Raw genomic sequence first — 27,864 nt, 5'->3', positions numbered from 1 at the left:
TCCTTTATGCTTTAATTTACAGCTGACTCTCTGTGTGGTTATGTGATACTGTGAACTGAAGACGCTATATAAAAATCACTATATAAAAATAAGATGTGGTATATTGTCTCAGCTCTCCATGGGAAAATAAAACTGGTGTGACATATTGCACAGAACTACAAGATATTCAAAATCTGGAGCTGACTTTTTATAGGGGAAATAAAGTAGCTAAACTAAACTAAAAGCAAGTGACCACGAATGTATTTGATTAACTGACTGACATGACTATATACTTTTAATGTCCATAGAACAATAAAAAAGACTACATAGTAAAATTTATCTCAGTTTAGTAAGCCAGAATCATTCTTGTTTTCTCTGTAAACTCCAAACATCTTCCTATACAGAAGTGGGTAGAGTGGAGCGCTGAAAAGATGAAATTGTGTAAAATCTTTGGAGCAGCAGTCAAATAAATAAATAATTAAAGGGAAAAATACTAACAGATCATGCTGGTTTCAATGAGCAAAATCTTTTAATCAGGCTGACTTTAAAGGGGATGCCACAGGAATTCTCCTCTCTCTCCATAGAGCGCTCAGCTGCAAAGTTGTTTGAATATAAGGTTGCATGCGTCAGTGATTTAGTTGTGAAATATTCCTGGAATGGGAAGAAGCCACACAAAGGTCTTGAAGCTCTGGTCCGAGGTAAATAATACGTCAGGAAACTTGTAACAAACAATGACACAAGCCACAGAGACGGACCTGTCAACTCTAATTTATTTGGAAGGTGGTTCCATCCCTTATTCTGGACCAAGGCAGCTTTTGAAGGTAGCTTTTAAAATGTGTGATTCTGCAATATGTAAGGTCCCTGACACATTTTAAAATAGAATCGCTTGTTTTTAATTTTCCCCATTTAGATCGTCACTGTTGGAGGCAGAGCACTGCAGATATATATAGAGAGGGGGGAGCATCGGTGCCCTGGCTGGGGAGTTACTGAACATTTAATGCATGGGAATGGGGGCGGGGGGGAGGAAGGGGGACATTTCCCTGACCTATCAATACATTTTTGTCTTGTGTTATTATGATTCATGTTACAGTTGCCACAAAACTGCTTCCTATTTGGCACTTTGCCCCTTGCCTTCTTCTTCCTCCTTATCCCTCCTCCCCCCATCTCCCCTTTCTCCTTCCTTCCTACCCATCAGCCCTACCCCCCGCCACCCATTCCACATCCCCGCTCTCCTTCCCAATCTCCGACCCCACCCTCTTCTCACCCACACTTGCCGCTCGCCTCCCCTAAGCCTCTGCCACTCTCCCCCCCCACCCCCTTACCTCACCTACTGCCCTACCCCCCTCTGCTCTGCCCCACATCCCCCGGCTGGGTCAGGCGGCAGCTGCGCACTGGGGCGCTGTCCCTTTAAATCCCTCTCTGTCCAGCTCTGTGGTTCACGTCGCCGCCGTCCCCTGTAATAATTAGTTGCGGGAGCCGGTGCCACCCTCCCTCCCTCCCGGCTCCGCCAATCAGCGCCCGCCCGCGTCACTCTCAGGGCAACGAAACAGGAAAAAAAAAGTTTAGTAAAGAGCTAGCGAGCGGGGCCAGCGGCGGCGGCCGGGCGGAGTGGGGGCTTCGGCGGGCCCTGGAGCCAGGTAAGGGCGGGTGCCAAGCTACGGGGGCCCGCTGGGCGGCTGTCTCGGAGGGGCGGCCCCCCAGCATGGTGATGAGGGGCAGGCTCCCCCCCTCAGGCACCGTGGCCTGGAGCGTAAGGGGACCAGCGGCCCCGGCCGGGGGCGCCCTGTCCGCAGAGGGGCGGGGGGCCCGGAGTGAGGGGGGGGCGCCCTGTCCGCAGAGGGGCGGGGGGCCCGGAGTGAGGGGGGGGCGCCCTGTCCGCAGAGGGGCGGGGGGCTCGGAGTGAGGGGGGGGCGTCCTGTCCGCAGAGGGGCCCGGAGTGAGGAGAGGGGCCGTGAGGGGTGGGGTTGGGTGAGGGAGGGGGGGCCGTAGCAGGAGGACCCCGGGAAGAGTAAAGGGAGGCGAGGGGGTGGCTAAGGAGGGGCCCCCCATAGGGGAGTAGGGGGGATACGGGGCAGGTGGTGCGCACCCCTCCCACACACAAACATAGGAAGTGAGTCTCACTCAAGGAAGCTGCTGTTGCCCCCACCCCAGTCCTGGATGTTTGTGTGGATGAGTCAGGTGAGCGTCCAGGAAGGAGCATCTGGCTGTGTGGCTCAGCCTCTAGGACTTCCTGTAATTTGTGGGGCACCGGGAGAGGGGGATCCATGGGACTCGGACTCAGCCCGTCAGGGACCTAGGGTTGAAGGAGTCAAAATTGAGTTCCACGCAGTGTGTTGTATTTAACTGTGGTTTCTCCCTTTTTTGGGTTGTTTCTTCTCCCGCCCAATACTAATAGCGAAAGCCCAAGAGCATCCTTATGAGAGTAGAATTTCTACTAGTGTCCTTCAGTGACAATTCCCCTTCCCTTGTTGTTACTCAACTTGTTTGCAGGTATGTTGGCTTCTACACAAGGGAGGCTGAATTTCAGAGGTGATAGGTTTCAGAGTTCAGAGTAGCAGCCGTGTTAGTCTGTATCCGCAAAAAGAACAGGAGGACTTGTAAAAAGAAGAACAGGAGTACTTGTGGCACCTTAGAGACTAACAAATTTATTAGAGCATAAGCTTTCGTGGACTACAGCCCACTTCTTCGGATGCATATAGAATGGAACATATAATGAGGAGATATATATACACACATACAGAGAGCATAAACAGGTGGGAGTTGTCTTACCAACTCTGAGAGGCCAATTAATTAAGAGAAAAAAAACTTTTGAAGTGATAATCAAGCTAGCCGAGTACCGACAGTGTGATAAGAAGTGTGAGAGTACTTACAAGGGGAGATAGAGTCAACGTTTGTAATGGCTCAGCCATTCCCAGTCCTTATTCAAACCGGAGTTGATTGTGTCTAGTTTGCATATCAATTCTAGCTCTGCAGTCTCTCTTTGCAGTCTGTTTTTGAAGTTTTTCTGTTGTAATATAGCCACCCGCAGGTCTGTCACTGAATGACCAGACAGGTTAAAGTGTTCTCCCACTGGTTTTTGAGTATTTTGATTCCTGATGTCAGATTTGTGTCCATTAATTCTTTTGCGTAGAGACTGTCCGGTTTGGCCAATGTACATGGCAGAGGGGCATTGCTGGCACATGATGGCATATATCACATTGGTAGATGTGCAGGTGAACGAGCCCCTGATGGTATGGCTGATGTGATTAGGTCCTATGATGATGTCACTTGAATAGATATGTGGACAGAGTTGGCATCGGGGTTTGTTACAAGGATAGGTTCCTGGGTTAGTGGTTTTGTTCAGTGATGTGTGGTTGCTGGTGAGTATTTGCTTTAGGTTGGGGGGTTGTCTGTAAGCGAGGACAGGTCTGTCTCCCAAGATCTGTGAGAGTAAAGGATCATCTTTCAGGATAGGTTGTAGATCTCTGATGATGCGCTGGAGAGGTTTTAGTTGGGGGCTGAAGGTGACAGCTAGTGGTGTTCTGTTATTTTCTTTGTTGGGCCTGTCTTGTAGGAGGTGACTTCTGGGTACTCGTCTGGCTCTGTCAATCTGTTTTTTCACTTCAGCAGGTGGGTATTGTAGTTTTAAGAATGCTTGATAGAGATCTTGTAGGTGCTTGTCTCTATCCGAGGGATTGGAGCAAATGCGGTTATATCTTAGAGCTTGGCTGTAGACAATGGATCGTGTGGTGTGTCCTGGATGGAAGCTGGAGGCATGTAGGTAAGTGTAGCGGTCAGTAGGTTTCCGGTATAGGGTGGTATTGATGTGACCATCGCTTATTAGCACAGTAGTGTCCAGGAAATGGACCGCTTGTGTGGATTGATCTAGGCTGAGGTTGATGGTGGGATGGAAATTATTGAAATCATGGTGAAATTCCTCAAGGGCTTCTTTTCCATGGGTCCAGATGATGAAGATGTCATCAATGTAGCGCAAGTAGAGTAGGGGCGTTAGGGGACGAGAGCTAAGGAAGCGTTGTTCTAAGTCAGCCATAAAAATGTTGGCATATTGTGGGGCCATGCGGGTACCCATAGCAGTGCCGCTGACTTGAAGGTATATATTGTCCCCAAATGTGAAATAGTTGTGGGTGAGGACAAAATCACAAAGTTCAGCCACCAGGTTAGCTGTGACATTATCAGGGATACTGTTCCTGATAGCTTGTAGTCCATCTTTGTGTGGAATATTGGTGTAGAGGGCTTCTACGTCCATAGTGGCCAGGATGGTTTTTACAGAAGCATGCAGCAAATGTATTTATGTAGTGGCAGATACTCGCCAGGAGTGGTGGTGGCAGAAGCAGCTGCATCTGTTTTTCTCAGGGTTTATGAACATGTACTACTAGATGTGTCTTGCACAGTTGCACTGTGGTCCTTTCCCTGACTCTTTGTCTGCACTTGTTCTGTGACTGAAATCTGTGCCCAAAAGGCCTGGGGGGAGTGGGCAGAGAAATTGGCTGGTGGGGTTTTTCCATTCTGCTGAAGGATATATAATCTACTCTCAATTATTGTGTCAAACTTTTATTAACATTAGTGTATTGAGGGTAGTATATATCCCTAACTTTGTAGCCATGACCTTTAAAACTGAAATTTAGTCCTCTCCATTTCATCTAATTATTCCTTGTTATATCCTTTTGGTTCCACCTTAAATAATTCCTTTCTTGGTGTGTTTACACTCTTTGAATTGTAGATGGTTAATCATACTCTCATTCCCTTAGATGATCAGCAGAGTTATATGTATCTAGTCCTAAACTTTCTTTAATTTATTTAACCGTTTCCTCCAGGCTCCTTGATAACTTTTTTATCACGGCTCTTTGAATTCTGTCTAATCTATTGATATCTTTCTGGTATTGAGGTACATAGAAATGTACTTTGCACTAGAAATAGTCTCCAATGTGTCATATAGAAGGAGACGGTCCCCTTCTATCTAGTCCAGGGGTTCTCAAACTTCATTGCACTGCGACTCCCTTCTGACAACAAAAATTACTACATGATCCTAGGGGGAACGAAGCCTGAGCCCGCCCGAGGCCTGCCACCCCGGGCGGAGGGGCGTGTGGGGCCAGAGCCTGCTGCCCCTGGCAGGGGGCCAAAGTTGAAATCCCAGGGCTTCCGTCCCAGGCAGGGGGCCCTGTAACCTGAGCCCTGCCAGCCAGGGCCGAAGCCCTCAGGCTTCGGCCCCTGGCAGTGGGCCTCAGGATTCAGCTTCAGCCCTGGACCCCAGTAAGTCTTAAACCAGCCCTGGCAACCCCGTTAAAACGGGGTGGCGGCCCACTTTCGGGGCCCAACCCACAGTTTGAGAACCCCTGATCTGCCTTTTTGTTCTGCCCAAAGTGTCATTGTGTGGTGTGTGTATAGTGTTTTGGGGTTTTTTGCTATACACCGCTACCTCAATATAACGCGATCCGATATAACACAAATTTGGATATAACACAGTAAAGCAGTGCTCCGGGGGGAGGGGGAGACTGCGCACTCCGGTGGATAAAAGCAAGTTCAATATAACGCGGTTTCACCTATAACGCAGTAAGATATTTTGGCTCCCAAGGACAGCATTATATCGAGGTAGAGGTGTATATCACTGCAAGCTTATATCTGATTTGATATTTACTACTGCCCTGCTATCACTTTTGATGTGACTTCTTTTCAGGTGTCACTACTGAATAGTTGTGATTTTTTTTTTTTTTCTCCAACTTTCCTTACTCCTTTTTTTTTAAGCGTAAACCCAAACTATTTCCTGCATGTATTTATGTCTTCAGGTCCCTTTGTATTATTATTTTTGTCTTCATAAGCAATTCATTTGGTATATTATACATATGGAAAGTGGCTTCTGGTTTGTCATATTGTTTTGCTCTTATAACTCAAGTGGTGTCTGTTTGAAAATATAAGAACTTACAGTAGTTATAAAGTCAACATCTGACTACCTTAAACTCAAACTGTCTACACAAAACCCCATACAAATAACTTACCACTCTCTTTTTAAAGTTATCAGTAGATGACAGAAATATTAACACAAGCTGCTGAGAAGTTACTATGGTTACTGATTAGGGTACCTCCTGTTCCTGTGAAAATGTGTGCTTTTTTGTAGCAACTATATTAATCACTTCTCTTTAAAGAACCGTAAATACACTTGGCAGCTAATTGGTATAAAGTTATATACACCTGGATCTTGAGTAGCCATTCTGAATCAGATGTTGAACAAATTTTTGGCTTGTTCTATATAGCCTTACTGGACATGCTTATTTCAGTTTAGCGAAAAGGGCAAATATTGATATATACATATTCTTAGGCCATTGAATTCAGCATGCTCAACCATACTGTAGGATGCTGCTGTCCCATCTGAGCGAGATGGCTAATGTCAAGGGAATGGTCTGGATCCTTCCACAGGGGCTGTAGCCAAAAGGTATGATGTCTACCACCAGAGCTTTCACCTGTATAGTTCTATAATAGACACTACTCTTTCCTGGTCTTATTGAATATCATAACCTTTGGGAGTGATTGAGACTTCTTGAAGCTACAATTGTCAGAAAGATGTAGACAATACTCAACTGTTTATTCTTCATGAAAACTCTGTCACCCAGGTATCCCAGCATCTGGGTGAAAAACTGGCTGAAGCTACTCTGTCCTGTTTTATGCTTCTAGGCAGGGCCGGCTCCAGGCACCAGCTTACCAAGCAGGTGCTTGGGGCGGCCCCTTTGGAGAGGGGCGGCACGTCCAGCTGTTCGGCAGCAATTCGATGGATGGTCCCTCGCTCCTGCTCGGAGCGAAGGACCTCACGCCGAATTGCCGCCGCAGATCGCAATCGCAGCTTTTTTTTTTTTGGCTGCTTGGGGTGGCCAAAACCCTGGAGCCGGCCCTGCTTCTAGGCAGAAGGAAGCACTGTGAGGTGCTTTCTGCCACGCTGACAATTTTGGACTAGTGGAGACTTTAGGGTATCTAATGTATAGGGTCCTTCAGGATATTTTGTTAGACTTTCCTATAGCATCAGTCACAAAAACACATTTGACCTTCTATGGCTAGCCAGGCATCTAAGGCCTGGCCTTGGTCATATGCACTTTTGTTATTTCCAGACTTGATTGTAGCAGTGCAATATATCTTGGGCCTGGTCTACACTAGGGGTGGGTGTCGATGTAAGATACGCAACTTTAGCTACGGGAATACCATAGCTGAAGTTGACTTATCTTATTCCGACTTACCTCCCTTCCTCACGGCGCAGGATCGACGGCCGCGGCTCCCCCGTCGACTCCGGAACTCCGCCGGAGCGAGCGGCGGTAACGGAGTCAACGGGGAGCGCATTCGGAGATTGATCGCTACCCACTGATACGGCAGGTAGTCTGGACGTACCCTTGGATTGAAAGCATCAAGAAAAGCACTAGAAAGACTCAGAGGGGTAGCCATGTTAGTCTGGATCTGTAAAAAGCGACAGAGTCCTCATGGGTCTGACGAAGTGGGTATTCACCCACGAAAGCTTATGCTCCAATACGTCTGCTAGTCTATAAGGTGCCACAGAACTCTTTGTTGCTTTTTACTAGAAAGACTGTGAGGTTACCAAGAGCACATCTGTACACTGCTCATTCTGCCGGCTTCCTGTTGAACAAATAGTCAGATTCAAGGTCTTGGTCCTAATCCTCTGGTTTTACCCTAGAATAGGTGAAATACTGCTTAACCATCCAGGCGCTTGACTGCCTTTGACAGTTTTGCTCCTTTTGAATAATGGAATTGTATGTCACTAAGGAGAAGCTCATCTGCACAGGGGAGAGTTTGTTCTTGGTGGTGGAATTCACACCCACAGGATCAAAGGATGAACACTAACTTCAAAACTTTCAGCTGAAAATGCAAATCTCCATTCTTTGATCTTTCCACACAGCTACTCATAACCTACTAGCATATCTGCAAAATGCAATCTCATGCAACTAACTCAGGGAGGAGCTGATATACATAGAATACATCAGTGATGTAAATCACTCTCTCTTTTGAGGATGATGCCCAGATACCATGCCCATCACCATGGTATAAGAAAGTGAACAGAATAGTGTTTGGAATATACTTTTGAAACAATGATTTGGATGTTCATGTAGTCATGGCACTAGTGTACATGTAAGTCATCTGTTGAGAGAATGGCTATTTTTATAGAATAATTTAAAGTATTCAGAGATAATCTGGTGATCAATAGGTATACTATTTTCAAAATTAAGAATAGTAAAGTTTTTGTATATAGCAACTTCAAAAGCATAATTACTGTTTGTGTAAATATTCATAAATTTTGAAATTTGCCCGGGGTGGGAAAGAATTTGCAAGCTAAATAACTAGTACCATAACTTAAAATTAAAAGGCAGATAACGGTGGAAAGCAGGTTAAAAATTAGAGCTGCATTTCTTTAAAAAAAACATACCCAAGAATGAACCCCATAATAGTACTGGCATATTGACAGCCCTGGAGGCTGAAGACCTTTTTCCACAGTGCAGGTACAGCACATGAAAGATGTAGTTCCCTATGTTGCTTTGCCATTTATTAACCTGTAGAAACCTAGAGGTAAGTGTTATGTGTTTCCTAAGACTGCTTCACAAATGGCACCAATTTTTGGCAGGCTTTTGTGATTCACACATGCCCATAGGGACATAGACTGAGATTGACATGTTTTTACATAGATCACTGAACAGCCATCAGATGAAAGCATTTGATCATTACCATTCTGTTCTGTTTGAACTGGAGACTTAAATGTAACAGGCTCAGTTCTTCTTTTCCTGAGCTATCTAGTCTCACTATGTATCTTTTATGTATCTTAATATTGCAGCAGAAATAGACTTCTGGGTTTTCTACAATTAAAATAATCAAGTGAGACTAAGGCACCTTCTTTTCTTACTCTTGTCTCCAGCGCAAGTTACAGTAGCAGCTAAAATTTGAATTTGTCTTCAAGGCTGCTCATGCTCAGAGCTTCCTTAATTAAGTAGCAGATTGCAACTACGATGATCACATCAGTTTCACTCTGCAGATGTTATAAGAGCAGCAGAGGCTTAACTTCCCTTCTGAGTTTGATATAAAGTGAATTTCTCCAGACTCTGATCCAGAAAAATATAGGATGTGTGCAGAAATTAAACCTATAAAATTAGTGTCCTTCATGCTCATTTTCAACAGTCCTGATTGTGGTTTTCTTTGAGGCTGGACAGGGATTTGAGCAACAAAATTCCAACCTGGATTTCTAAACCCTAAATTCAGCTGTATCCACACATGAACTTTGATATGTAATAAATAAGAATCCAGGCCAGTTGTATCTTTACCCCAGTTCTCGGATTTGGGGGTGGGGGGGTGTCTGGTTACTTCTCAAGGGCAGCAAACTATTCCCTGCCCAGTTAGTAAAAATAGGGTATCCTTGGACAAAATTTTCTCCCCTTTCAATACTATGCAGTGTGCTATTTGTTTGGATGTTGTAGATCACCTGATGGTGGCTGCATTTCTGTGGTGATGGATAGGTATGGGGTTTCTGGGATTCTTCAGGAAGAAAGATACTATGTAAAGACAATATAAGGTTGTATATGTAAGCAACAAAACTTGTTTTTAGGGCAGAAGATGTTGCCTTTCCAGAGTAGGGTGGTTTTGATGGTAAGGTTTTGTGACTGTATCTATAGTTCTCACAGAACTGCAACTTCATGAACTCCAAATTGAAAGTTAGAAGTTTGTCCTAGGTATCATTGTGACCCTTTACAAGTCTTACTCAAGTTGCTTTATTTGCCTAAACTATGTTCTTGCCATCCATTGCTTAGATTGCATGGCACTTCTATGATTTAATGCTGTCTTTTGCAATACAGCTGTGAAACTATATGAATAGGATCTGAGTAACTTTATTCTTAATGTTCTGTGCATTCAAAGTACAGAATCCTCACAAAGCATCTTGGGATTAGGCCTCTGAATTGACTTTTTCAGTTAGTATATTAGGCACTATAATACATTGTGCAGCTGTAGAGCTTTCTTAAAGTTAGCCCCCCCTTTTTTTATTTTTTAAAAAAGCTCTTTTTAGAAAGTGGTGCATGCGTTAAAATTCAGCCTAGTATTTTGCTGTAAATATTCCCCTCAAATGTGGGTAATAACGTAGTATTTTGCTGTGACTAAAATTTCTTGGACTTTTCATCTATAATAGCAAAATAGTTTAGAAGGGCCAATTGCTCTACAAATACAATCTTGGAGACCCTATATAAAACAGTTATCCCTCAACACTGTTGACACTGGCATCCATTTTGCAATATAGCCTAGACCTTAATTATTTCAGAAGGAAAGCTGCTGCAATGGAGTCTTGAGGAAAGAGGGGTGAGAACCAGAGGGCTGGGAATTGGCTGTTCTCCCTGGAGATCCTTGTTTCCTCCTCCTCCTCCTCCTCTCTCTCCCTCTAACTTTTCCCTTTTATTAAAAAAAACAACAACCACCTTGGCACACACCCCCCCCCCCCCAAAACCCGACAAAGTACAAATGTGCAGATAATTCACAGCTTGTACCATCCTGGGTAGAGTTTGAAATGGATGAAATATTAAACCCATGAAAATCTTGCATGTAATACAACACTAACTGGGTAAACTGTGGCGGCACTAAAAGTGGGGAGGTGTCCTGTTCATCTGTCAGTCTCCAGAATACAGCATTTTCTGGGTTGAGTCAGGGAGGGGTCTTCCTGAAGTGATCTGTGCATTTGTGAGACCTGATGCGAGATGCCTCTTTATTCTGTGTAACTTTTCCCCCTGAATGTCAGGCTTGTCAGTTAGGTAGACTTTTCTGGCAGGTGGGGCGGGAGCTGTTCAGATTTTTTTTTTTTCCCCCCAATGATGCCTAAGATCTTGTTAATGCAAACTGACAGCATTTTGTATTATTCAGTTATGAAGTGTAAAGATCAGCTGAATGGAATATTTAGTCATAAGCTAATTATCAGATCTAATTATTAAAATTCTTTTTAAAAAATAGCTTTAAAATAGTGTTAAACAAAGATTGAATCAGCAAAAAATAAAAAACACTGACTGTCGCTGACTCAGGAACATACCTAGACCCTGGTAGGATCCAGATGTTGTTTTCCATAGCGTGAAAGCCACTTTTGCTGAGTCATGTCTTAAATTAGCAGAAGAAAGCAGGTTGAAACAAGTGACTGACTATTCATATTTTCAAGTTTAGACTACTAAATCGTACCTTGAAAGTTACGTATAGTGTACTTAATTTTTCAGTTAGTTATTATGTGATTTTTAAATAGTGAATTTGTTCCTGAAGCTTGAATTATCCTATATTAAAAAGCAAGCAGCAGTTAAGCTTTATATAGATAGAATTCTTTCCATTTCACTTCATGAAGTTTTACAGTACATCTAGATTTGTCACAAGTATGTATACTTTAACATCACCTTTATGTTTCTAGATAAAACCCTATTAATCCATATGGTTTTGAGTGTTATGTTTAAGATCCGTAGTAGCAAAGTCTAGACTCGTATTGTTCAGTTTTATGTAATGTTAATTGGTATCCAGCTAGTCAAAAATAATGTAATAAAATGCCTTAGGTTGGCACAACTAAAGGCTTGTGTGCTGTTTCTTTAAGAAACCAGCTTGTCCTGGGTGTTTTAACCAGATTAACCTAACATGCTAGCAAGGAAAAGTTCTTTAAATAATGGATATTAAGTTTTACCAATCAGAGATACCAGTTTTAGTGAAAGGGTGGAGTTTTTTCCATTTCAGCCACTAGAACTAAAGAAGGTGGGGCTTTCTGTTCAGGTTAGGTTGCTCAGGAGTACAGCTTCCAGTGAAGTTAATCTGGGGTGAAGCAAACAGAAAATTGTGCAGATTTTCTTGGTAGGATTTTTTTGTTTGTTCTAATCTTGTTGTATTTCTTCATTTTACCCTCTAAGGCACTTATGCTTATGTGTGGGCCAAATTTTGTGATTGTTTTGTTTTCCAGTGCTGGCAGAATATTAAAATGTATGCGGGGAAGCAGAACAAAAGGGCTCTTTGGGCAGGAAATAAGCTGTTGAGAGATGCAAACTTGATTGAGTTTCTTTTATCATTTATTGCTAGTTTAAAGTTTTGGTATTTTTATTTGAAAAAGTCAAGTTGTACAACAGTATCTTACCTAGTTGTGTTAATTGTAAAAAATTGAGGATCATGCTGCTGTTTTCTATAATGTTGTGTAACTCCAAAAGAGCTTTATTTTTAACTCTGACTTCTCTGGTTCTGATGAGACTTGAATTAACTGAATGTGACAGTTGCTACTAGATTATACAATGATAACATTTGTTTAAAGTCATCTGCCTTTGTTTTAAGTCATGTCCAGGTTTATGTCACTTGATTGATACTATTTATTTTTTGTGTTATACTTAAAAAGGAGAAGAACACTTTGTATAGATTTTGGTGTATTTGGAACAGTGTATGCAAAGAGGCTTAAAAGCTAGATTTAATGTGTTCTAAGTCTCCCCCACACCTCCCTTTTCTCTTAATACAACTTCCCAGAATATCAAGGACCATCAGAGCTCTTTTTTTTTTTTTTTTTTTTTTTTTTTTTTAAAATTAGAGGGGGGGTGCAGGGGAGGAAATTAATTCCTCTTGCGCTTTGTTGCAGCCACAGTCCTTCCAGCTGAAGATGGGGCTTTCTTCAAAACTAATCAATACAGTACCACCCCGAATCTTATGTGTTACTTGAGCATAGTGTGGTGGTTACTTGTTGTTTGGGTGTGGGGAGAGGGTTATCTTCAGTTTCTACGCCATTTCCCCCCCCCCGCCCCCTTTTGGCTTTTATATTTAGGGGTGAGTTTTTGCAATATCTTTTCTCAGTGTCCAAGGGTCTTCAGGATTGGAACATGCTATAAATTAGTATTATGGAGAGGAGTTTCTATTGAGTATTGCAAAGTGTTTTTACTGCGGTCCCTTTGTATTCCTAGACAGAGAGATCAGATCATGCTCAAGTCTGGGTATTTGGTTCAAATGCAAGGCATACTTTTTTTTTTTTTTTTTTTTTTTGAAAGCCTTCCCTAATTTTCCTCCCCTTCCTTCACAAAAAAGTGTCTGTATGTGCATGCATGCACAGTTGTATTCATGCACACCTGCTCCTGGGGATCAAAGAAATACTATGTTATGTTCTCTGACATTGATTAACTTTAATGCTTAAATACCAAGTTGATGGATGCATTACAAGTAGCTAAGATGTGGCAGTACCTGGAAGTTTGGGGAATAGAAGAACAGACCTGAAAATCAAACCAGGATCTTCCAGGTGACAGTGCAAAGCATTTCACAAGATAATTAGACATGGTCAACATAGTACACTTCACACATTTTCAATTTTCCATTAGTTAATTTTCTTTTTAAAAAAATTTGGATTATAAATCGTTTTCATTTTTGTCTAAGAACATCCTAATACAGTGGCATCTCAGACTTGGTTCAGTATTTTATAGGCTTACGCACACTTATTACATATTCTGATTTTTATTATGGAATAATTTCATTCACTTTCCAAAATTTTTTGGAAATGTGTTTTACTACTAGAAAGTATTATTACAAAATGTGTGACCATCAAACTATGGAAATATTTAATACTCATCAGTAGCTCTACTGGCCATTCTAACTGCCCTTGGGCCAGAGGCCTCTTATTTAAATTGCTACTCTTTAATTACAGGAGAAAGGGAGTACTTAGACAAAAATTGACTTTAAGTGCAAAGTATCACAAACATCTTTCAATTGAAGTTAGGCCTTAATTGAGTGACCAGAGTTCATGTTTCAAATGAAAGTAAAAATAAACTACAGGGTTATACTTGTGCAAACTAAGCATGTATTATATGTATGTATATTTAATGTACACAAGCAAAATCCTGCATATTTGTGTAATATTAAATACTAATTATGCAGAATGCTGCTTTTACTTAACTGACATTTTCAGCAGACTTTTCTAGTTTAACTTATTTCAAACCAGTCAGCGGTTGAAGCAACCATTCTTTAACTTTTCTTGTACATGATCTACCTAGCTAGCAAAGATGGGACCAGTAATTTTCCTGATGCATTAAACTTTTGAACAGGTCATTTCTGAGTCTTTCACCTCATGTATATAATTCTGATTGGCCCTAAAGGATAAACGTACCACGTTGCTGGCATGGCTAGAGAACTTCTGTATCAAGATACAGCAGGCATTCTTGCCTGTATTCAGAATTGTAGCTAAGCAATCTGCATAGATTTGCTAGTTATTCCAGCAATTTTTACTAGTAAAACATCATTTTACACAGACAATTCTTCTACACACAGAGAGGTGTATATTCTGTGTCTGGAGATTCATGTACATACTACTTATGTCAAGATGGAATTTACACATCTGATGTAAGTGAAGTTTACATTCTCTTTAAAATTAAACTCCTAACTGACACTTAGGGCTAGATCATACTTTCTTCATCCATTCATGGAAAAGAGAGGGCAAAGGACCCATTCTTCCTCCCACCTACCTTCTGAAGTCACTCCATGGAGTAGTGATTGGGTGGTTCTGCATTGAGCATGGATGTAGCTGACGCACACTGCCCCCCCCCCCCTTCAGCTCTGTGTAAACTACTTGGGAAAGATAGTACAACTTGGGGCTGTATTGCATTTCTCACGGAACTCCCTTCATGGTGAAGATACTGCTTTAAGGTTGTCCAAATTAGGAAAAGTGGTGTAGTATTAATATGTTTGTAAAAACTGCCTTGTCCATACTAGAATTTTTGCCATGTTAGCTACATGTGGTAGCTAACACCTATTTTCCTAGTGAAGACAGGGCCTAAGTGGGGATCCAAGGGGCAGCTTTGGCTGTTGGTGCTGTGCTGCCAGCAAGTGGATTACGAATAGGGTACTGGAGGTACCGAGCTCATACATAAGATCAGGGACTTCAAGTGGATATCTTTGGCTTCCCATGGTGTGGAATTTTGTATGGAAGAGGTTGATTATACTGTAACAAAGTTGTGTGAAAACAGTCAATCAATAAAATGACCTGTAAAGCAATAAAAAATAGCTTTGGCCCATTTTAGCTGCATTGATGTATATAACAGAGGCATGAAAAGTTTTTTCAACATAACATGTTTTTTTTTTTTTTCCCCTGCTTGTTTTTTTTACTGTAGAAATATTAAGTCCTTCTTCCCTGATTTTGTTGGATGTGTCTACACTTTGAGATGAAGAGGTAAACTCCAGCTCAAGGAGACATACCCCTGGTAGTTCTGATTGAACTAGTGTGCTAAAAATAGTGTATAGCAGCATGAGGGACTAGCCACCCTGACTATGTACCCATCCAAGACCCAGGTACGTACTCGGGCAGCTAACCCCTTGTGCTGCTGCGATCTATATTCTGTTCTTATTGAGTTAGCATGAGTGTGTCTCCTTGAGCTGGAATTTATACCTCCAACTTAAAGTGTAGACATACCCTCAGACATGTGTGGTAACCTCTCAACCTTTAATTGAAGGGTGGGGGGACAGGTGGTACATTTTTACAGATCTCTTATTTCAACTGTGTTTATAGGGCTTTTGAGTTAAATAGGGATTAGCAAAAACAACGCTTTAAACAGTCTAAATGAAAAGCATTGCCCTCCCTGCTTGTTATGCTCCTAGTTCTCTAGTTGTTCATAATCTTGCAGGTAAAATGGGGTAAACAAGACATGAACTTCTAATGTTCCATACAGAGAACTTTTTTGAAAAGGTTTTATTCATCATGAAGAAACAAAATGAGTTAAAACCTAATTTCTTTCCCCCACCCCTTTAAGTCAGCTTCAGGCAACTTCTCGAGGCTCTTTGTCAAATAACTGAAGCCTTGAACTTAAGGGCGAGTCTTCACTAGCAACATTAAAGCGCTGCGCTCTCCCAGCGCTCTAAAAAACCCACCTCCACGAGGGGAATAGCTACTGGTGCTGGGAGCACAGCTACTGGCCCTGGCACTTTATAGTGCTGAAACTTGCAGTGTGTGGGGGTGTTTTTTTCACACCCCTGAGCAAGGAAGTTGCAGCACTGTAAAGTGCCAGTGTAGACAAGCCCTTACATGCTAAACAAGCTATAGGGATTGAAAGCTTCTTATTTGCCAGAAGGTGATGGTGAAGGGTGTAAGAGAGTGAATATTTACTTCCCATACAGTAGTTTTTAAATGGGAAATCCGCAGAAGTTTACCTGTTTTGCTGTTAACCTGTCAAGATTTGCAGAACCTGAACTTGTCTCTGCATTCAGAATTTAGGCTTCCTGTGCACAGGGTGATTCCTGGTTAGCCATTTTATGTTGTGCTATGACACATTTGTATCATGACACTGACAAATACCACATCCTGAAGGATAGCCTAATATGTAGTAATACCTTGTTTGCTGGACCAAACTTTTAACAGCATGGCTGACCTGGCAAGCTCTGACAACCACCCAAACAGTTTAAGTAGCCTGTGTTTTAAGACAGTAATGCTATGGTGTGCCTCCTGTGATTTATAGTTCTAATTTGTGTAGCCACATGAGGTGTTGGGGAAATGTATAAATACAAATTCAAAGCCACCTTACAATAGGAGCTTAAAATTAGTATTTTTTTAGGCCAAAAATTAGCTATTGCCAGCATACTTGAATGCCCTGTAGTGGACTTTTACTCATAACTATTTTCTACCATGAATGTGTGTCTGCGCTACACTTAACGTGGGCAAAGAAAATAGACTAGACACTTTCACTTTCTGGCTGTTGAGTACTAACACAACTTTGGGCTATTGTACTGGAAAGAAAAATGTTTAAAGTTTCTCCCATAAAAATCCTATTTTTACAGGCATTTGGGATTAAATCAAGCTGACAGTAGTAGTTTTCAAACTAAGGAGTAATTTATATATCTTAGAACTAAATGTGTCTAGAAATATGTAGATTGATTTACACAATATGACCAACAATTGGTTATCTGGTGGCAAAAGAAATAAGGCTAAGCATCAGATTGCAAAAAAGTAACCAAGTTTGTATTAAACTCTTGTAGGAGGTGGAGTGACTGAAGTTGCTTTCAGAAGTATAGTCTCATGGAATTATGTCCTTCATGTTGTAGTACTTTTATTGTCCAGTAGAACATTGTTTAAAGCAGCTTAGTAGGACAGGTGTGGCAATACAGTGAACCTTTCTTAACAAGAGATCTGCAGCTTTTGGATAAATTGGTGTGTCTGTTAAAGGGTGAGAATGCAAAATGAGAAGTTGAAGGTGGTTTTTCCTGTCTAGCTTCTCTGAATTCAGGTAAGCAGCTTACCAAGGTAGCTTTTGTTGTCAGTGCAGGGGAGTTTATATAATTAAAATTTTCTAAGAACTGCATTAGGCTTTTTATGTTGGGATAGTTCTAACAATAATTGCATGATACTGCTGGATATTGGTGTTAAATCTTGGAATGAAGTTGCTTTGCAGTTGTATTTACGGTAATCTGTTAACAGTTCAACAAAGTTTGGCTGAGTAAAATTCAAAGATAAGTGGTCATGTAGTCACTACACAGTATAAATATCCCACTTTATTAAGAGGTAAGGTTTCCAGGTGTCCAGTTTTCAACCAGAACACCTGGTCAAAAAGGGACCCTGGCGGCTCCGGTCAGCACCACTGACTGGGCCATTTAAAAGTCCGGTTGGTGCAGGGCTGGCAGGCTCCCTACCCATCTCCATGTGGCTCCCGGTAAGTAGCGACATATCCTTCTGGCTCCTATACATAGGGGTGGCCGTGGGGGCTCCATGCACTGCCCCTGCTCCAAGCGCAGGCTCCATAGCTCCCATTGGCCAGGAACTGCAGCCATTGAGAGCTGCGGGGGCTGCGCCTGCAGGCGAGGGCTGCGCGTAAAGCCTCCTGGCTGCACCTCTGCCTAGGAACCAGAGAGACATGCTGCCTGAGGTAAGCACCACCCACAGCCTGCACCCCAATCCCTGCCCCAGCCCTAATCCCCCTTCTGCACCCCAAACTCCTCATCCCTGGCACCACCCCAGAGCCCCCTATCCCCTCCCTCACCCAAGCCCCCTGCCACAATCTAGAGCCCCCTCCCACACTCTGAAACCTTCAACCCTGGCCTGGAGCCCCTTCTTGCACCCCAAATCCCTCAGTCCTGGCCCCACCACAGAGCCGGCACCCCCAGCCAGAGCCCTTACCCATTTCAGCAACCGAACCCTCTGCCTCAGTCCGGAGCCCCCTCCCACACCCTGAAGCCCTCATTTCTGGCCCCATCCCACCCCAGAACCCTCACCCCGAGCCGGAGACCTCGCCCCCTCCCACTCCCCAAGCCCCTGGCCCAGCCCAGTGAAAATGAGCGAGTGAGGGTGGGGGAGAACAAGCGATGGAGGGAGGGGCCTCAGAGAAGAGAAGGGGCAGGGCCTCAGGGCAGGGGGTGGGGCAAGGGTGTTCAGTTTTCCGTGGTTAGAAAGTTGGCAACCCTATTAAGAGGTGGTGAAACAAAAATGAAACATGACAGTCCAAAAGGAGGCTTGTGTCCACCTCGGTAGAGCAGCAGTGATTCTAAAGAGGGGGGATTATGAATTATTTAACACACATGTACGCAACTGATTTTAAACAACAGTAGACTTCTATTAAAAAGAAACTTTGCTGTTAATATTGCAAAGATTCTCTTTTCTTTTTAAAAATGAGCTGTCAACTAATTTACAACAAATCAGGTTCCCAATAAGCTGTAGAGATCAGTACAGAAAGGATGGAAAGCTTTAATCTCACTATATTTAAGTAATTCTTGTGGTCTGGCCCAACTTTCAAATATTGATGCCTTTTCATAGGTGTAGTACAAAGTGCAAGTTTGATTTAAAACTAGGAGTTATGTACCATATTGTTAAGTCAACTAAATTTCTGTCTTTTGCATTTTAAAAGATAACTTGCTTCTGTTCTGTCCTTTTTATCCTTCTTAATGTCACACTGTTCTCTTAACTAATCATAATGTATCTTCCTTCAACTTCATCTGTTCTTTCTCTCTCTCCATTGTTAGATCTCCACCCTATGTTTATCTTTTTCCTATATATTTAAGTAGAATTGCTCAATATACTTGCCAGAAAAAGCGACTTGTACATGTTGTCTACAAAACTGCATTTTAGAGATTTCAGACGGACATGGCTAATGTTTAGTTTGATTTTACTACAGCAATTAGCTTGCCATTCTGCAAAGTCACCGTGACCTATGACCTAAGTTTCGTATGCACAGTACATAAACCAGTCCTTGCATGGTTCTGCTTGTTGCCCATTTATTCCCAGCTCTTTCTAATTTTTACATCAATTCTTCATTGCACAATCACAGATACTGGAAGTGATATCAGTCTGTCCCCTATATTGGAGAATTCCCATGTCCCTGCCTCAGCCTTGATGACAGTTTAATTTCTCACTGTCAAGGCCCTAGAACACTGTTTATCCTGCCATAAGAATGGGTTGAAACTCTTCGGTAAGCCTTAATTGACCAGAAGGCTCCTTCCACTTGGAGTGAAATATGCTTCTCAAGATTTTAATGTTTACAATTGACTTTTACATCTAAATTTGCTTTTTTAAAAAATGAATATTTTTCTGTAATGGTAGGTCTTTTAAATAAACTTCACTTGACTCAATCATGTGATTTATCTATGTTTCTTCAACAAGCTTGTGTCTACCTTTTTTCAATCTTTTGTTATTGTACATATTTCTAAGGTGATCCCAGTGGTTGAGGCAGAAGTACTTTTTACTGGTGAAGGCTGCAGTTGGCCAAATTGTGAAGCATTGTTGATCTTGGTTATCCTGCCTGATGAAATGTTACTGTCACTGTAAACACAGTATCCCATATGTTTTTTTGTCCTGATCACTTACCAATATAAATCCTGCTCTCTAGTATTTTTGGGGGATCAGGTGTGGGACAGTGAGGAAAGAGAGTACTTAGTACTGTTAATAAATACCCCAAAGGGTGCTTGCCACTTCAGATACATAGATTGACAGGGCCCTGTTTCAGAGGTTACAGTTTAAAAGCACAAAAGAGAAGGAAAGGAATTATATAACATGCAAGCAAAATGACTGAGTTGAAATTTGGTATGCATATTGTTAATTCTACAGATTTTCTTTTTCCTCCATCCCCTTTATCTGCTCCCTCTTGCCATGTGACCATATATTTTTTCTGTGTAGTGTTATGGAAAGAACTCTGTACATAGGTGCCATCATATTAAGTGGGGAAACAGTGGCATCCAGCAGTACTGTTTTTAGACCATTGTGATCTTAACTTGCTGATCTAAATATTCTGGATGGTAAATGAGTAGGAGGATGATGGGAATAGGAAGGGGAATTGACCTGGACTTGAATATCTAAGGCAGAGGTGTGCAAACTATGGCTGTGGGCCCGTTCTGCCCGGCCTCTGAGCTCCTGGCCTGGGAGGCTAGCCCCCCGGCCCCTCCCCGGCTGTCCTCCCTTGCCGCAGCCTCAGTTCACTGCGCTGTGGGCGCGATGCTCTGGGCAGCGGGGCTGCGAGCTCCTGGAGTAGTGCAGCTGCAGAGCCCGGCCTGACCTGGTGCTCTGTGCTGTCTGGTGCATGGCTGGCTCCAGCTAGGCGGCGCGGCTGTAGCGCCGCCAGCCATCGGCGCTCTAGGCAGCGCGGGAAGGGGGCAGGGAGTGGGGGAGGGGGGTTGGATAGAGGGCAGAGGAGTTCGGGGTTGGTCAGGGGCCGGGGATGTGGATAGGGGTGGGGACGGTCAGAGGGCAGGGAACGGGGGTTGAATGGGGGCAGGGGTTTGGGGGGTGGGTCAGGGAGAAGGGATGGTTGGATGGGGTAGGGGTCCTGGGGTGGGGCAATCAAGAAGAGGAGGAGGGGTTGGATGGGGCGGTGGGGGGGGCAGTCCGGGGGGTGATCAGGGAACAGAGCAGGAGAGGTGGATGGGGCGGGGGGAGCCATCGGGGAAAGAAGCAGGGGGGGGGTCGGATGGGGGGTGGGGGCCAGGCCATGCCTGGCTGTTTGGGGAGGCACAGCCTTCCCTAACTGGCCCTCCATACAATTTCTGAAGCCCGATGCAGCCCTCAGGCCAAAAAGTTTGCCCGCTCCTGATCTAAGGGTTTGTCTTCACTATCACACTTAATCGACAAAGCTGGACGTAATTACTTCACCTCAACAAGAGGCGGAAGCTATGTCGGCAGGAGAGCATCTCCCGCCAACATTGCACGGTGTAGACACCACTTTAAGTCAGTGTAACGTGCATCAGTTGACGGTGGCTTTTTCACACCCCTGAGTGACATAAGTTACATCAACTTAAGTGGTATTGTCAACAAGCCCTAAATCTTGTCCAAAACCAGCGTGTGTCAAATTTGGTTGTCCAAAAAAGGTGGTTGACAACTTTTTGTACCCAAAGTGAGTACTTGTATTGTGTTTTGGATAGAAAGGTTGATTTAGTGGCTAAATCATTAGGTTTGGTATGTAGACTTTTACTCAAGTCCTGACAGTCAGCTCTGCCTTTCATCCTTCTGAGTTTGAGAAATTAAAATCCATGTAGTTTATTCCATATCGGCTTTAGGAAGAGATGTTAAAAATGTGTGTCTGTTCCATGCTGATCTTTTAAAAACACACAGTACCCTGGGCCTCTTCTGAAGACTGGAGGATTTGTGTGAGGTCTGATGTGTACACCTAAAAATTACGTTGGCCAACTACGGCATTCAGAAGCATGAAAAACTCTCACCTCTGAGAGACTTAGTTACGCCAACCTAAACCCTAGTATAGGCATTGTTAGATTGATGGAAGAATTCTTCCATTGACCTAGCCGCCGCCTCTCAAGGCGATGGATTTACAACTGCAACAGAAAACCTCCTTCTGGTGGTGTTGTAAGTGTCTGCACTACAGTGTTACAGTGGCCGCTATGTCACTGTAGCGCTTGTAGTGTAGGCATAGGGCTTGTCGACCTAAGTTATGCTACGCCAGCTACGTGAATAATGTAGCCGGAGTTGACATAGCTTAGGTAGACTTACCCCAGTGTCTGCACTGCGTTGATGGGAGACGCTCTCTGGTCGACTTCCCTTACTCATCTCGGAGAGCTGGAGTATCGGGGTCGAATAGAGATCGCTGTGCTGTTGATTTAGCAGGTCTTCACTAGACCCGCTAAATCGACAGCTGCTGCATCAATTGCAGCAGCGTGGATCTCCTGGGTAGTAAAGACAAGCCCATAGCCTTAGTGTCCTTGGCTAAATGTGCTTTCCTATACCACTGTTGCATGATTTCAGTTAGCTGCTCCAGCAGTGCCAATATTTTAGCAGGGTGCTGTGTTTTGGCAACCTTCAAAAGGCAAGTCACTACATTAATGCAAACTGTTGTAGATTCAGTATAGTGAAATAAACACCCCTCCCTCTGAGACAAGGTGCTGATTTGACATAACATAAATCCTGGATGGACAAGGCTGAGATCTGAGGCTGATAATGAAATCTGACCTGCATCCCTATTTTTTGTAAATGATCCCCAACCTACCCTTCAGGGAGACTATATATATATATATATATATATATATATATATATTCAGCTTTGTGCTCCCTGCCTAATGTATGGCAGTTGGCATTTTGGGCATCTACAAGGAAACTGAGGAAGGAGGCCAACTTTCATTTCCAGTGTGACTTGGGATGTGCCAATCAGCCAGTGCCCCCATGCTCAAGTGCAAGTTGACAGCTTGTGTAATGGGCAATGAATAATTAAACTTCACTTGTGCAGATGGGATTTTGGTGAACTAAACTGAACGATTCAAGGTGGGTGAGGTAATGTATTTTATTGGATCAACTTCTGTTGGTGAAAGACAACCTTTCAAGCTACATAGAGCACAAGACTTTCTTAGCCGGCATGCAGAATCAGTACTTCTATCCTATGGTTACTCACTTTTTACAATCATTGGAGAACAGGCTTTTAAAATGTACCTCATAAGTTACTGGATGCCCAAATACAAAAATAGAGGAGCACCCTCTGAGTCAATGGATAAATTTAAGTGCATTGTAGAAAATTGGAAAAGTAATTCTTGCCACAGGGAATTGAATGCTTACATTTCTCACTAGCTGAAAATGTGTCCCTACATATCCTCTCTACAGTTGGCAAGGCAGTAGCTTTCAGCTGAGTGCCCCGTGTAGCATGTGATCACAGTGAGAATATTGTATATTCTGTTCGCTTAAATTAGACATGGTGCACAGCTTCAGATGGAAGCGACATAGCACGCTATAGTGAGTAGTAAAAGCAATAACCCCAAAGTTAACCATATGCCCAGGTCTTGAATTGTTAACTTAAATGATACAATTTGTATTGGAGTAGCACCAAGGAGCCTCAGTCATGGACCAGGACTCCATTGTGCTAGTTGTTGTACAACTGCAATTCTATAAACTGACTTTCAAATTCGACACTGTACTGTTTTTGCAGCAACTGCTCTTAGTTTCTGTTCTTGCTGTCAAAATTCTTTGCAACAGGTATCTTTTTGAGAACTTGTGTTAAAACAGCTTTTTATCACTGCCTCTTTCCTCTAGGTTTAAATATCTGTTTAAAGTAAGTGAGGCCCTTGTTGCTGCGAGAGAGAAGGGTTTGTGTACGCTGCAATTAAACAGCCATATCTGGCCCATGTCAGCTGCTTCAGGCCCGTGGGGTTTGGGAAGTGGATTGTAAAATTGCAGTGTAGATGTTGAGGCTGGGACTGGAGCCCAGGCTCTGACACCGCGTCCCCCCCCCCCCATAGGATCTCAGAGCTTGGGCTCCAGCCTGAGCTCGAATGTCTGCAGTGCAGTTTTATAATCCTGCAGCCCAAGACCCACAAGACTGACTCAGTTGACATGTGCCAGCTGCGAGTGTCTAACTGCAGTGTAGGCATACCTTTATGGGCTGTCTACACTGGGATTTTTAAAAAACTTGCAGCATTGAGTCTGAGAGCTCAGATGAGCTGACACTGGCTGCTGGGCTAAAAATAGCAGTGTAGACATTTGGACTGCAGCCCAGACTCTGAGACTCTCTCCCCTTGCAAGGGCCAAAAACCGGGGTTCTGAGCCCAAATATCTACACTGCAGTTTTATAGCCTCGCTTCAGCCCAGGTAAGCTAACACAGGCCAGCTGCTGGTGTTTTACTGCAGTGTAGATATACGCCTACAATCAGGGCTTCTGGGACCAAGCCCTGGGTTAGCATGATTTGTGTGTAGACAGAAGAGGGGTTAATCTTGAACCAGAGTTCAAACCCTGGTTTACATTGCAGTGTAGACATACCCTTAGAATACTCAATTCACTGAAGCTCAAAATAAACTACTAATTTTGTAAATGTTTGAATTTCCTTTGCAGAGTGTCATCTTTGCAAAGCTAGAACTGTTCTCAGACACAGGATCTAAGGCAGCTTTTGGAGTTGTGTAACTCTGCTTTACATTTTATAAATGATATTCAAAACATACCTGGTCTTATCCTTCAAAATCCTAAACTAATCTAGATAGGTACCCCTTGGGTTAGCTAAACGGAATAGCAAAATTTTACACTGAAAATTTTACGTCCTCTCTGTTTCAGCTTCCCCCAACACTTTAGTAAGACAGTGTGTCCCAGACAGTCTCTGATATCAGGTATCTTTTTCCTCCCTACCATCCCCTTTGCATCCCTTGTTTCCCTCCGTTATACCTCTCAAGTTTCCTTTATCATTCCATTGTTCCTCATGACCTCCCCCAGAAAGATATTCACACAAGTCCCTTCAGAGATGGATAAGGCAATCTCGTATGTAATGTCCATATTTTATGGGTCTGAAATTTATTCAGACTTAGTCTTTGCTTGTACAAACAACTTTGGTTCCTGTTTTTCCTGTATTACTATTTAGTTTATACCAGTGTTCCAGATACCTTTACAAAATAAGCATGCCTACTCTAAGAATTGTTTGCTATTTGTCTAACCTATAGGCATGATTTTGCATTTTTATTTCCTGTTTTGGGAGGTCAGCCTGAATCGAGCCTTAGCGACAAAGCTCTTATTTTCCTATGATTTGTAGCTTTATAAATATGGCTTGGCAGTTTAACATTCCTCTGTCATAGAAAGGGGTAAAAGTAATTTAAGATGTTACAGCAGTGCCCTTTAGTCTTAAATTCTGAACGTGTCCTGATGACATTCTTGTTCACGCACTCACCTTTGGGCCACAATGTTATGGCTTCGTCAGGACTTGTGTATAGCACTGATGCTGTGCTTCAGTATTGGAAAATAGAGGTATGCTGCTATTGGTACTGTAACTTCAGTCAGATGATAAACGGCAATTTTTCTTGCCATTTCTGGAAACTAAAAATTTCCTGGTTTTGCTTTAAGATTAATTCTCCAACACTGCTTTGACAAGTTCACTGTAGGCTCTTTGGGCTTGTCTTTATTAGCTTTTTCTCATAAAATCTCCCACCAGTGGGACAAGGCAAGCTGACTTGGAAAAATGTGATTTGAGATTTTTAGGGTCCTAACTTTGCAAAGTTATTTCTGAAGAACTTGGAAACCAGAAATATGCACAATTTAAATACATTAACGATGTTATGATAGACATCTGAAACACATCTTGTGATTTTTATTTGTATTTCACTACTCTGAACTGAATATGTATAAACTGGGAAAGAACTCTGAGATTATATCTTTGGACTGGGGCATTTGGTCTCCTATGCAATGCAACAGATATGTCAGATGCTTCAGTATAAAGAAGTGGTACTCTTAAAAACTATGTAAAACCAATAGCTCTGTGTAACAGCCTGTAGCTTCTGAAATTCTGACATTTTGATAAAACTCTTTTTTGTTCATGCTCTGCTTCTGTTAAATCTCTGGTGTAAACAAAATGTGATTTCTCTTAGTATTCAAAAAAACTGAGTGTATGTGTTATAATGCTGATATTCCTAATACTTACACATCTTTCAGTGGATTTTCTCTGTCATGCTAGAGCAGCTTGACAAGAGCAGTGAAACTTTATGGAACCACCACTTCATTTTGTACAATGCAGCTTGATGTGAATACATTTTGTAGAAAAGGAGATTTTGCTTACCACTTGTATCCTCTGAGTGGTCATTGTATGTAATTTGCTCTACTGGTATGAGATGAACCAGAGTTCCTGAAGTGCCTTATTTTCAGCAGCTAGGATCTTTGATCCTTAAAACTATTTTTTGCTGATCTGTTTTATGTGAACCTTGAGTGTGGCTGTAAGTAGTAATTACTGTTTCAAAGTAACAGCTATTCATGGTGCAGTATATGCAAAGACATTTGCTGAAAGCTAAATCTTCATAATCCGTGATTCTCTTGGTATTTGTATAGAGAACTTGTGTTTCTTGTAACTTTCTTTAGATTATTTTGTGTAGGAGTAGTAATGAAATATATGTTCAGCAAGTCCTGATGCAATCAAATTTTGAAGAGCACATTAGATTATGGTAGTAAGTAATGTAGGGGCAGGGAGCGTGATCTTGTTAGCTGTTGGTACAGCGCCTAGCTCAGTAGTCTACTATTACTAGGTATCCTAGGTGTTATATGGTAATACTACTAATTATAGTAACTTGTGTCCTAGCCCAGGTCAGACATAATCATTGCTGATCTTTCTCCTCTTTCCTGCTCCTGCTGTCCTGTGGCCACTTATTGCTGGGATTGTGAGATCAGAGGTAAACCACCCCTTGCATCCTTTTCCCTCCTCTTACCTACTGTCCCTACCCCATTCTTTATCTGCTGACCTTCCACTTTCATCCTTCCGTGCTCACCGCTTGTTGCTGTTCTTCCCTCCTTTTTGCAGTGTGACTGTGAACCAGGTAAGTAAGCCATTCATCTCCTCCCCTCCCATGAACAGATCAGTGTGGTGAGATTTACTATATTGCTGGATTTTTGGGAGGCTCCAAATGTGGACTGTATCAAAAAACAGTACTTTATTGCATATTGGCTGGTTGCTGACTTTCAGATTCCAGTAAAATTACAGGAATTGGAGATTAGGGGGGAAACCAATTAGGATTGTCTTTTCCATCCTCTGCAGAGCTCCAACTAGGATCGGTCTGATATAAAATTTGAATTTAGCTGAAAATCACATGTATAAAACACTGAAGAAACACATCTTTCACCAGAAATTGGCTGTGCAATAGGAAATCATAAGTGAATATCCGGTAGCTGACTTATTAAAAAGTGATTTAATAGAATACATTTTTATATAGTTTGTGGGCATTAATTTGGGACATGAAATGGTATTGTGATTATTCAAACTAAGGCAATATGATTCTGCTTCAGTGGTTCAACATAACCTTAAAAATTTATAGATCAATTACATTAAATGTTACAGGAAGAAAACTGAGTACTAGAGTAAACAAGATTTTAAAATAATGTACTTTAAGTAGATGTTTTTGGAGATAGGGAAGTCAGGAAGCTAGTACGCATGTGTTAAGCTGTTTGTTCCTCCCCAACTGTGTGAGTATATATTTTAAAATGTTGTCCTACTAACCTGGATATTGAAAACAGACTTCTTTGAAACTAGGTTTAAAACTTACTAAACCAGCATGGTTAAACGTTAAATTACAAAATTTATTTTGATGATTTTGTCTTAACTTTCTTACATAAAGCAGGCTCTCTCCACCCATATACACTTCTACCCCTATATAACACAACCTGATATAACACAAATTCAGATACAACGTCGTAAAGCAGTGCTCCGGGGGGGGGGGGGCTGCGCACTCCAGCGGATCAAAGCAAGTTCGATATAACGCGGTTTCACGTATAACGCGGTAAGATTTTTTGGCTCCCGAGGACAGCGTTATATCGGGGTAAAGGTGTAGATAGCTGATTTGTAAGAACTAAATTACACACACCCATATTTGCCATATTTCCTTTATTGAAATTAGCAAGATAGATATTTAGATCCTAGACCTTGATCTAGTACAGGGGTCGGCAACGTTTGGCACGCGGCCCGCCAGGGTAAGCACCCTGGCGGGCCGGGGCCAGTTTTATTTACCTGCTGATGCGGCAGATTCAGCCG

The 27,864-nt window shown here is 42.5% G+C and overlaps 1 protein-coding gene across 5 annotated transcripts in view; it reads left to right on the top strand.

Moving 5' to 3' along the window:
- Window positions 1–686: 686 nt before the first annotated feature.
- ZFAND6 (zinc finger AN1-type containing 6) overlaps window positions 687–27,864 on the top strand; it is a 57,184-nt gene continuing 30,006 nt past the window's right edge. The window contains exon 1 of one of the 5 annotated variants that reach the window (XM_034783948.1): window positions 687–800. The gene's annotated coding sequence lies outside the window, so the exon portion shown is untranslated. Of the gene's footprint in view, window positions 801–1,503; window positions 1,617–6,381; window positions 6,407–11,724; window positions 11,815–27,864 lie in introns of those variants that run through there. The other 4 variants (XM_034783945.1, XM_034783950.1, XM_034783949.1 and 1 more) reach the window with 4 other exon arrangements.

This window comes from Trachemys scripta, chromosome 10 (genome assembly GCF_013100865.1).
Source record: "Trachemys scripta elegans isolate TJP31775 chromosome 10, CAS_Tse_1.0, whole genome shotgun sequence".
In the NCBI taxonomy this organism is placed as follows: domain Eukaryota; kingdom Metazoa; phylum Chordata; order Testudines; family Emydidae; genus Trachemys; species Trachemys scripta.
Note: the sequence above shows the minus strand (reverse complement) of the source record. Positions and strands in the feature narration are given on the sequence as shown.